Source organism: Chlamydotis macqueenii, chromosome 4 (genome assembly GCF_036417535.1).
Source record: "Chlamydotis macqueenii isolate bChlMac1 chromosome 4, bChlMac1.mat, whole genome shotgun sequence".
In the NCBI taxonomy this organism is placed as follows: domain Eukaryota; kingdom Metazoa; phylum Chordata; class Aves; order Otidiformes; family Otididae; genus Chlamydotis; species Chlamydotis macqueenii.
Genome location: NC_141559.1, coordinates 48,354,830 through 48,366,926, shown reverse-complemented (window position 1 = coordinate 48,366,926; position 12,097 = coordinate 48,354,830). Strand labels below are relative to the sequence as shown.

At 37.4% G+C, this 12,097-nt stretch overlaps 1 protein-coding gene across 3 annotated transcripts in view; it reads right to left on the bottom strand.

Annotated features, from left to right (window-relative positions):
- The window catches only part of WWC2 (WW and C2 domain containing 2), a 102,228-nt gene that overhangs the window by 67,083 nt on the left and 23,048 nt on the right, over window positions 1-12,097 (bottom strand). The gene's annotated exons all lie outside the window — the stretch shown is intronic.

Below are 12,097 nucleotides of genomic sequence, written 5' to 3'. Positions count from 1 at the left end.
TTCAGCCAGGCTGTCCGCAGCATGCAGCGGACTGAACGCAGGGTACCGATGTCAGGGAGTTCCCAGGCCACTGCTGCTCAGAGGAATCATCAATCACGTAAAAGCAACAGCCCTTCGGCGAGCCTGGTTAGTCATGTCAACCTGTGCCAACTACAAGGACACATCTTGCTGTGAAGAAAGTCCTGTCTCCAAATAGAGTACAAACGTGGACTTTCGTGAAACATCTTCAACTGAATACAAGTTCAGTGTCATCCTTAGCCTTACCATTATAATATGAACTCAAAACACAAGTCTTGTAGTTAAAGTAGAAAAAAATATTTGAAATACCATATAGCAGAGTAGGGATCAAAACAAACTTGTATAAACATGGCCAGATGGTCTCTAATAAATTCACTTAGAACTCTGCATAAACATTCAATACTTTCAAAGATACACTCCACAGTTAGCAACAATCACAAGATGTGATTTTTAAACCACCTCTACAGGAAGGATACAAACTCAGTACTATCCTTGCTTTTCATCTGCAGTCCACACCAATTTTATTCTTAATGAAATACTGACTTCTTACTGTATTAGCGCATTCTGGAGGTTAGATTGCAGACCATTCCAGCTCTGCGGATGTTCTGCCCAGGTGTTATCACCTGTCAGAAATCAGACACCGTGAGAATGAATAGCAGCCGCTGTCTCAACCCAGACACTCCATAAATTAAAGTGACACTAAAAAACTGTGGAAAAGTACTTGAGTGACCCACTCTGGACCTTAAACAGAAGATGATGATGAGGGAGACAGAGGCCCTAAAATACAGGCAGTACCGGACAAATTATTCTGTGAATTCTGCACTGCTGGATCACACTTGAACATCACATCCTTAAGATCTGAACTGTGTCAGCAGAATTGCTCCCGAGTAGATTTTTAAAACATTAAAAAGGTTTGTACATAACAAGATCACAATTACTTAAGAGTGTTACATCCCCACGACTCTTTTTTGTTCCAGAGTCTTTTAATAACACAAGATTGGAGTGCAACGCAGACTTACAATTGAGCAGAAATCAGCACAAGGTTGCTGATTGCTTAGGGCCCCCAGAACTGTCTCGACACAAACAATATTGCTTTCAAAATACGTATGGCAAATGGATGACATTAACATGACACGAAGATCAGAAAAATGCAAGAGAAAATTTGCAAGACAAAAGTTGAAAGCAAAGAGAGTTAGGAGATGTAATTGGAAAGGAAATAATACCTAGGAGCCAGGACTGAAGGAATCTTGTCTGCGTGAAGATCATTATCTGTGACATAATAACCTATGATAGACAGACTGCCATTACATTCATTAACTGTGACCCAAGAAAAATGAGGTTTATTGCACCATAATAGAGGATTAAGTGCTGTGTCTCAGGGCACTGATATTCTGAGGTAGTTTGTAACACTTTCAGTCTGCAGTCATCAATTGACACATTCTTAAAAGAATGCCCCTACTCTAAAAAGGATGACTTGAAGTCCACATTTAATAAACTATGAAGTTTAATTAGTTAACAAAAGGTGTTTTTTTAAATGCATACATTGAGCTCAAGTATTCTCACCTATAGGCACCTTTTTTTTTAACCTTATAGAACTCCTTCCAGGTGAAGACTAATTTATTAGCCTTTAGCATATATATAAAAATCATTTTCATCTTCTCAGCCCTATATGGCTGTGACTCTCCCATTGCAGCATACAGACTGGAGCGCACTCCCTGGACCAAGAGAATAAGAAGCAGGTGGGTGTAATGAGAAGTGACTACTCTTAAGAAAATCAGGAAGCATTTTGTAATTCCATTATAAAACTAGGATATAATTATTACCAACGACTTCACAGATTCCCTCAAAAACTTAGGAGATGAAAACAGTTCACAAATTGAGAAGCTGTATTACCACCTCAAATCCACATTTTTCTCTGGAGTTTTCAAAATAGGAAGTTAGCGAAGATCTTAAAATGCAGATCCTACAATAATATATATGTTATTAACAGCTGCGATTGCATCTGCAGCCATGCCTGTAAGTCTGTATACGCATCTGAAGTTAATAAAGAGGTCGATGATACTGTAAAACGCAACCGTTATCTATGGACTGATGGATTGTAAGTGCAATATTGCTCCATTTGGACAACTTTCTTGCTTGATGTACTCCCTAGACCACAAAAATACATAGAATAAAGGTTTCTTCCTAAGGTCAGGGAAAAAAAAAAATTACTACATGTACTAGTGAATGCTAGCTTTCTGTCAAGACATGGACAGACCACAGTATTTCACAGTTCTGTGATCCGAGATTTTCGATGTGCATGTTCTTAAAAAGGTGTTATGCATATATATGTGTGTATATACACACAGACACACACACACATATTATTTCCAGTACATTGTTCTATGCAAGAGTAACGCTGCTTTCTGCTGCATTCCTTCTCTAACTCCTTTTTTCTCCAAAATCTGTTCAGGATTTAATCAACTAACACCCAACCAGAGGTTATCTAAATGATGATTAGCACTCTACTTCATCAACAGGAAACTCTGGACTTTGGTCTTCACTCTCTTCTAAACTCAGCTGACACCAGCATCACTGACCTCCTTAGCATACTTCAAGATCTGATTTTATCCACATTCTGAAGGACTATGTGCATACACAGCTTGACATGCTTTGCTTAGGTAGAACTATTTGCATCAATTTTGTAAGACTGATTTATTGTGATTTATAATATACGTGGTGGAGGGCGCGGTGAAGAGAGTAAGGTTACAGTAGTCAGATGTCAGAAAATAGGTGGGCAAAGAGGAAGAGATACAGACAAAAAAAACCCAACAAAACACCAAAACACAGGCAAAAAAAAACCCTACAACAAATCTGAGACTTTATTTCCTCAATTAGAAATGAAGAAAATGCAGGTTGATATGAAATACATAAATACCTGATAATTATGAACAGGTTCATCTTAATCTCCTTCAAAATTACTTCCAAGAATACCTCCTTTCCTGTGTAGTGCTTGACCTACAGTCAAGACTTGGAGTTTTGAATTCAATTATAATGAGGGTCAATGCTCAACTTCTATAGCAACTTCAACATGCATTTGAAAACTTTCTCCAAATCCCAATTATCCCCTACCCAAAATGACCTCATGTTCTTTGCCATGTAGCAAGATCTTATGTGACACTTACACGAAGTGTTGTACTGATTAAATTCCACACCCATTCATTCTCATATATAATGATATATATTATACAGTATTTATTTTCTTACAATGAACTACTTGCTAGTACTTCTAGACAGAAGCTGTTCTGAAAAATATACCTCTTGTCCACACTCTAGCAATTGAGGAGACAAAACATAAGTTACTATTTAGATGGGCAGGAATGAGCATCTATTAAAATATAACAGAAGAAACCCAATGATGGAAAGACCACATGCACATTTACCTGGAATCTGGCTCATTTAACGACATATGACATTACAGAAGGGTGTACAGATGACTTACCAATGACACAATACAACAGTAACACAAAAAGTTTCCTCTGAGCGCATCCTCACAAATATTTTCAGTTAGCAAAATGACACAGAATAGGAACATATGATCAACATCAGTTAATTTCTTATTCTGCAAAAGGACTACTGGAAGTATTTAATTCTTTTTTTGATCCAGTAGCTCTAGACCAGTAAATGTAAAAACTTAAATTAACTGTTCAGGGAAAGGAATATCTAAATAGAAGAAGAAAAATGTTCTAAATGCTTCACTAGAACAACTGAATTCAGTGCTCAAGTTGGATCTTAAAATCAATTCAATTCTCAACCAACTTCCTAATGCTATAGGCATTGTGAATTTGAAGGATATATAAACATGTCTTCTAAGCCCATCCCAAATATCCTCCCAAACATGGATTTTACTTACTTCAGGCATTCAAGATGGATTTCTTACATAAAACTCAGGGGTGCAATTCATCTCATTAACTTCAAAAGTTAGTTATCTGATCTGAATTACTTCTTTAGGTTCCCTAGAGAGGTTGATTCAGCACATCTGTTTAGACTGAAGATGAATCACGCTGAAGGTTTCCCTCTTTTTCTAGTGAGTGCAGAAGGAGTTTGAATGCAAGGTTCCTTAGCCTATAAAAGGTACCTAAATTTAAGCAGGATGAATACTATACCAGGCAGCAGACAGAGTGCACATAGAACAGCAAAAGAGACCAAGCTGTAGCTCCACGTTGCAGGTCAGAGTTAAAGAAGGGCACTGCCGCTCCCTATAGCTGAGGTCGGTATTCATTAACAGCACAGAAATTACATTACAGTGGTAATACAATTTTCTCTTCTACAAATCACTGTGGCTGAAGCTGCAAGAAAATGCATTTACTTTCTATTAATAATATTGCTCTCACTTACCCAACTTTAAAAAGTGGTAACTGGACTGTTTACCTGCAGAAAGGGGCAGAATTTGCACGGCCATATTCTTTGTTCATTCAATTCTATAAACTAGCAAATACCATGCACAATCTCTTTGTCTCAAAAAAACTCATTCATGAGGCTGTTGAGAGTATTTCAGCTTCTAAACACCATGTTCTTAACACAGTAGTGCTTCCCATTCAGATACCAGGCCAAGACATTATATACAACCTTTGTATTGCTTAGGTACATTCTCTTTTAATAAGGGTATTATTAAGACATACTGCCACTTTATTGCAGGTATTATTTTGAAAGGGTAACTAAGTGGACGTCAGTACTACATTAGAACACATCAAACAAGGACTAGCATGGTGGCAGCCCCTGTTTTAGAGTAGTGGTGTAAAATAAATATATATGATAAGGTCAGCATCCGTTTACCTTGTTCAAAATATGTATGGAACCAAACTATGAAATGCCCGTATTTAAAAAGACAGCAAACATGCACGTTACCTTTTCTACACCAATACTGAATTACTTAAGAGTAGTTCAAACTAAACATCATCCCATTCTTTAATTACGAACCATACAGGTACAGTATCATTTTTAACAGCTTGTAATTTCTATCCTACGATTCTTTTAAGCCCCTGAATACTTATGACAGGCAGCAGGCCTTAAAGAAATTTATGTCTTGGGTTTTAGAGGGTTTTCTAAGTAAATGAAAATGGACACACATGCAGATGGGGGTCACAGTACAGACATACATAAGTTCATCACCTTACAACAATTAAAGAATGGCTGGACATTATTTGGGTACATACTAGTGGGATAATGGGCTCTCGCAACTATTTTACAAGCTCAAAAACTTGGTTTTCAGTACTAAACTTCTACTGACAGTGGCTTACAACATCTCCTGTATTACAAGTGAGCTGTGGGTTCATGTAAATAGAACTAGATCACATTCAATGAAGTTTCAGGGAATATCTAAGACTTCGAAATACACAATTTCCATTAAACTCTTGTCTAGCTAGCCAGCGGCCCAAATGAACACAATATTGTGTTCAGGAAGCACACAAAGATCAAGGAAAAACTAACATCTAATCATTTGCCATCCATGTAGGGTTTGAGGTTTTTAAAAAATCTTTTTAGAGTACCGAATAAGTTGTTTCTTCTCTGTAATTTAGGCAAAGCACTCATGGATGTTTTGAAACGCTTTGCTGAAAAGGGCAGCGTGCTGTACAGTGTCTTGGTTCTCGGCTAGGGAGCCCTCCAGAGACAGCTGCACTGATACCACCATGTGAAATGGCAGTATCAGCCCAATATCTGTTCCGACTGCTACAGCCAAAAGGCCTTCCTGAAGGCCAACTCAAGAGTTTGACAGAACTGTTCACCATATTGAGTAAGCACTGCTTACAAATAACAAGCTGATATGTCACCGATGACTGGTTTTGGAGACAAGCACTAACTACAGTAGAAAACTGTACTCCATTCCTCAAACATTTTCCAGGAGCTATTCTTCATGATTTAGTTAAACATTTAACTGCCAGGGCAAGGATGAAAACAAACCAACTAACCTTTCTGCAACCTCACTACAACAACAAAAAAATCCTAAATTCAATATATCTATACATCACTTACCAAACTTGTACAATGTAAAAAACCAGAAATCTGACAAAAGTTCACACTGTCTATTACAAACATAACCATTTTAAGCCAATACAGCCATGGATTTACTAGAAAAGATGTGTTGTACATAGAGAGCAACAAGTTCTTCAAATAAAAAAAAAAATCTACTTACAAATGTAAAGAATTTGAGTCCACTTATTTTAACAGCAATACAAGTAAGCCTTCAAAAAACACAACCTTCATAATAAAAACAGCTCAACAAAAAACCCCCTACAGAATGAATCCTATCCCTTTAGACTAATAAAGGACACGATCTGGGGTTTTTTTCCCTTAAAGCATCCAGTAAAGTCTGCAGAAGTAGAGAACCAAACTAGAAAACATAAAACCCACCAAGTAACCAAAGGGGGAAAAAAACCTCCCACAAAACAACAATAATAATATTTATTATTATATGGTGAAACACACAGCGTTTTCCCCCAAAAAAACTTCCTACTTCACTTAGCAGTTTTGCAAGTGTCCTGTAAAATCATCAGCAATTAAACGCTTGCAATAAATTAACAAAAATCGCAATTGCTTTTATTTCTTTATTTTAAAAGGCTTATCTTTAAGGCTCAAAAATCCTACATATCCCCAAACCGCCCACGTTTTATGCAATACAGAAAAGTTAAGGACGGAAATCTTTGGATCCTCTAAAGATCCTGCCTGTTTCCTCCACTGAAAAACCCCAAAACAGGGAACTGATGTCCTTCTTACCATGCGTGCACGCACACGCAAAAGGAAGCATGCAAGCAGAGAGCACACAACTTAAGATTTCAGTACAGGAGCCAGAAGATAGGGAGAGGTGAGCGCAGAGGGAATGTGCTGTCTTCCAGCTTTCCACAAGATGCTACGTGCATGTTATTGACTGCCGCAGCAGGCGTTACAACAGCAACGAAGCAGAGCATAACTGCCTCTCCCCAGTTACCAAGGGGTTAACATTAGCTCAATGTCAGCCCGCTCTGCCCCTTCACAGGTGCTTCTGAAAAGGCACATAAACTGAATGGCTGAGACCCAGAAGGGGAAGAATGCTTTTGGGAAGGAAGGGACCCACACCCACTGGTTGCAGGACCAGGTCAAACTGCCTGCTGGCATGGTTTTTTGTTTCCTTTTCCTTTTGATTTTGATAAACTGTTTTGGCTTTCCACTTAACAATTACCATCAATGAAGGAAAAAAACCTCATGCTGAACACAGCTATACATTTTGCCACATCATTTTATCATTGAAGGTACTGAAAGAAACCAAATATTTAAGTGAAAGGAACTACCAATTATTTTCCAGCTTAGCATACTACCTATTTGGTTTTGCAGGGCAAAAATCCCCAACCAAATCACTGCTTGTGATTTGTTTATCCCTTTAACATTGCCAAGTTCAATGCAAAGATGACATTTTTAAAGGTTAGAGGGGAAGGGGGGGCAGAGGAGTGGAAACGGGTAATGCCGTGAATGTTTTCTCCTGCGTTTTTCTTTGACGCAGCAGTTGGTCCTGCGCTGGCGTGTAAGCACTATAATATTAGACACCTGGAATGTGAGGAATGTCTGATAACCATACCCTAGCACAGGGATAATTCCACAGCCATAAACCAACGATATGACCTTTGAGCTTTCCCCGGGAAAGCTCAAATGCAGTGACATTATGAAAAGGCTATTATGTGCAGTGTTACCGTAGGTTATTTGTATATACATGACTGTACACCGTTGTTAGAGGGAAACCATGTTGTCATCAGTTGAGAACACTGTTAAGAAACATAGCTATTAGTTTTAATCTAAGTTCATAAACACATATTTTTCCAGTAATCTTAAGTGTTCCCAATCCTATAATCTCTACCTGCAAACTTGACTTGGAAATGTTTCCTTGTACCACTCTGCTTCTCATTTCATACATTTCTTATCAAACTATTCCTCTACAATAGCAAAATGTGCCCTTTGAAATACAGAAGTTAAAAAAAAGGGAACACACAAAAAAAAACCAAACAAAAAACCAAACAAACAAAAAAACCAAAACAAACCCAAACCAAATCAAGCATTGGTTTGTGAAATTCAAAAAAGGCACAAACTCTCCAATAACTTCTATATGCAAACAGGAGCAACATCTATTCCCAAAAGCTTACCATTTAATTGAAGCATGATATAACAAACAACGGGAGTAAAATATCCATAGATTGGAATACTTTATTAGAACAAATCAAAACAGATACACTTATAATAAAGGATTAAAACATTTATTCTGTTATTTTGGATGACTTGTCAGTTTGGCTATCTGTCAGGCACTAAGTACCAAAAGCAGGCTTTGTGGCAGATAGTTAACTACTAAAGGGTTAGATATAGGACATTTCTGTAGTGTGAAAATTAAATCTGGGAAAGAGAAATGCATTTCAAAGAAAGAACAAAACTAGAAAACAATCGTGATAGGGAAGGTCTTTTAATACTGCCATTAACTATCCCTAACCTTCCCTTCCTCCTTTCTGTAATTTCATACATACACCAGTCCAAATCACCCCACTACTCATCAGCTACAGAAAATTCTTTTGAAAGTTTTGTTCTGTGAATTCCCCTTCACTCTCGTGCAAACAAACGCTTGCATTGCAAGGAACCTTTGGATTTACAGAGAGGATATTTAAAGACTCTCCTTACCTAATGCTCCCACTGAAGTCAGCAGAAGTGTTACCAATTTCAGTAGCAGGAAACTTAAATCTGTGACAAGCACTTTTGAAAAGTACCATCCATCTGAACATCTCAAATAACCTCACAAAACATTCAACTTCAGCGCTGTGAAGCACTGCAGCCAAGTACAGCAATCACTCCAGAAGCAGGGAAGAGCGACTTGAGTTAACTGTGTGAGATCACTGCAGTTTGGCTACAGACACAAACTGTGCCCAAGGGGACACAGCACCCAACTCTATCCTCAATACTGAGTTCTTCATGCCCCAACTTCCAGCTTCTCACCCAATCACCTGTTTTGTAACAAATTTTAATGCATAGTTCATTAAATCATTATGTGTTTGGCTGTACATGGCCACTCCTGTTGCAAAAAGGCTGAGGTAGATCAGAGCTCAAATGGTACAGAACCACTTGGCACTGGTAAACTCTACTTCCAGATGCTACAGGAGAAGGAGAAATCTTTAAGATGTATTAATAATTTTTTACGTTAAAAACAAACACACACCCCACTGATTTCATACAACTGCAAGCAGGATAATATTAAAAAAAGGGAAGAGGGAATATATTTCTATTTCAATATTACTAAGAGATCATTAAAAAGTCTGCCAACCCCTGGTGCAAACGGCTCGGAAAGTTCCCTCAAATAATTTCAGCTACGGTTTCATGGAAGACAGCCTCTAGAAAAATCTTTACATTCTTGAGAGCAGAGAGATGGAAGCCACAGCCTGACTTATATATTAGTAAAACTGCACAAAACTGAAATAACAAATAAGGGCTCCAGCAAATGTTTCCTTCATACAAATCTAACATGGAATTTAAAAGTGCAAGATGCTGAAGTCTCAGGGTACTGAAAAATTACAGTATTGTAAAATGACAATCATAAGAAGATTTCAGATACATGTTCTGGCCTACATTTAATCCCTCCCATCAAACACTTTAATATGTAGAACTCCAGTTTGCAATGCTTTTATCAAAATTAAACTGCCATTATTTGTACATTCCAAGACAATCCCAAAATAGTATTATATTAAACAAAATCAATGCAGAGTTCCTTCAGTACCTCTACTGTTTTTGCATTTCTTTATTCACAATATTAATTGATTTCAAGTTTTGGAATAATTTTTTTCCCAGTAAGGTTAGAGGAACGGGAAATATCCAACAATTATCCAACAGGAAACATCTAAGTGTTATGCTGTGACTTCCTTCCCACACATCCACTCCCAGAAACTTCCTGAAAAAACCCATCCCAAAACCTGTAACGAATGCAGCAAATTTTCTAGTAGTGACTAGCAGGAATACAGCACATATGCAGTTTATTGCAGCATGGCTTTCTACTTAAAAAAAGTAATCAGCTTTTGCTTCTCATGTCAAACAGACTAAACATCTTTCAGGTCAGATATGCTTTTTGGTTCTTAGAAGGGTAAAGCTCAAAAAAGAAAAAAAAATAAGGAAAAAAAAAAAAAAGCAAGCACTGAACCTTCACAAACCTTTCCTCTACCCCTAGTATACAATTGCTTATCACACATCCCTCTTTACAGAGTACATTTGGCACAAACAGTTGTTCAGAGCAGGGGAAATACTTCCAAGGCAGTAATTTGCAAAGATTGCTGAGGAGTTCTGTGAGACACTGTAAAAGGTAACCTGGAGCTGCCAGATCAGCTAATGCTCTACTTACCAGACTGAAATAGAGCTGCCTACCTTTCCCACATGTGGAAATGCACTCCCTTCAGGTTTATTTGCAGTTTGCATCTTTGATTTATTCTAATCCAGGTTAAAGAATTATCTCACAGAACACAGTACATATTAAAACCTAGTCCCTGGCTGTGGTTGCTAACAGCAGAGAGTAAAATTATTATTTCTTCAAATAAGCATACAAACATCATAACAGTATTCACAATGCTCCCATGAGGAGATAACAGCAATGTTTTACCAGTCCTGTCTTTCAAGGTGAAGTGTATGCAGGAAGGGGAAAAGTAGATGAGAACACCAGAACAAGGTTATTTTGCACATTTTCCAATTCAGTTGCTTACGCTAACACTTAGAAACTAAAAAATAAAAAAGGAAAGAGGTTATGCACAAAAATCTGTGAAGACATTTTGTGCTACTGAGTGACTTTTAATTGGAGCAAGACATATTTAAGTATTTTTCGCCAACACCACTGAAGAAGTCATTCAGGTCCTTGTGGATGGCTCTTTGAATCAGCTCAACATTTAGCAGAAGCCAAAATGCCAAACACTTTATTTACAAGTTATGAGGAAAGAAATATAACACAAACCAGAAAACTTCACCATAGAATTTCTAGAAAGCTACTGTGTGATTACATTTTAATACTGCGTTCAGCTCTGATAGCCCTACACTTCCGCAGCACAACACCTAGAAAGTAAAAGCACAGGCCAAGATACAGAGAAAAGTGGGCAATGGTAACCAGGGTACAGAATGTAAGGTAACTGAACAGATTAAGATTACTAATTTTGGAAGTTGCTTACAGAGAACAAATATTATATACAATGAAAGGAACAGGCAGCATTTATTCTCTATGTCTTACACTACAAGAAGGCACACACAGAAAATGCAGAAGAGCAGGCTCACAAGGAAGTTCTGTACAACGCAATCACATCTGGACCTCACTGCCACAATATTTTGTGGAAGTCACAATTGTAATTCCATTCAAAACCAGAACTGACAAAAAAATACAAACAGATCTGCAGCGACAGTAAACATGATATTCCAGATGCAACTGTTTCCCTATTGGAGTTCTATTCTAAATTCACTCTTCTTCTAGCACATGCAGAGAGACGAATTAAATCTGCCACTCCTTCCTTTCCCGAGGCTGTTATGACTAGAAATTGGAATTCCAAAGACAGAAACCATGTCAGATATAGTACCTTGTCTTAAAGTAAATTTAAAGAAATTACTTTAACTACATAGAAGCTGCTGACCTTTAAATTAATGATTAAAAAAAAAAGGAAAGCAAACCTACTCGAGAGATTAAGACAACAAAATAAATTAAGAAAAAAAAAAGAGAAGAGACGTGAAACTTTTCAAGATAGCTACAAAATAGCAGCACAGTTAAGTAGTATGCCACAATTTTTTTTTTTTTTACAACAGAGAGGAACACATAACAGACAAATCCTAAGAGTTAATTTACAATAATGAAAGTGAAGAGAATGCTTCCCAGTGGGAGGAAAAAAGAAAAAGGAAAAAAAGACTTTGGCCTTGTGCACACACTTCAAACTGGACTCTTGTTAGAAATAATTCTTAAAACTGCCTCACTACAAAGAACATTATGGAGTTACTGCAACTCATAAGCAAAGATATCCCTTTAATGTATTCTTCTTTAATAAACATTTAGTTATTTAACATTTTATAATGAGTGACTAGA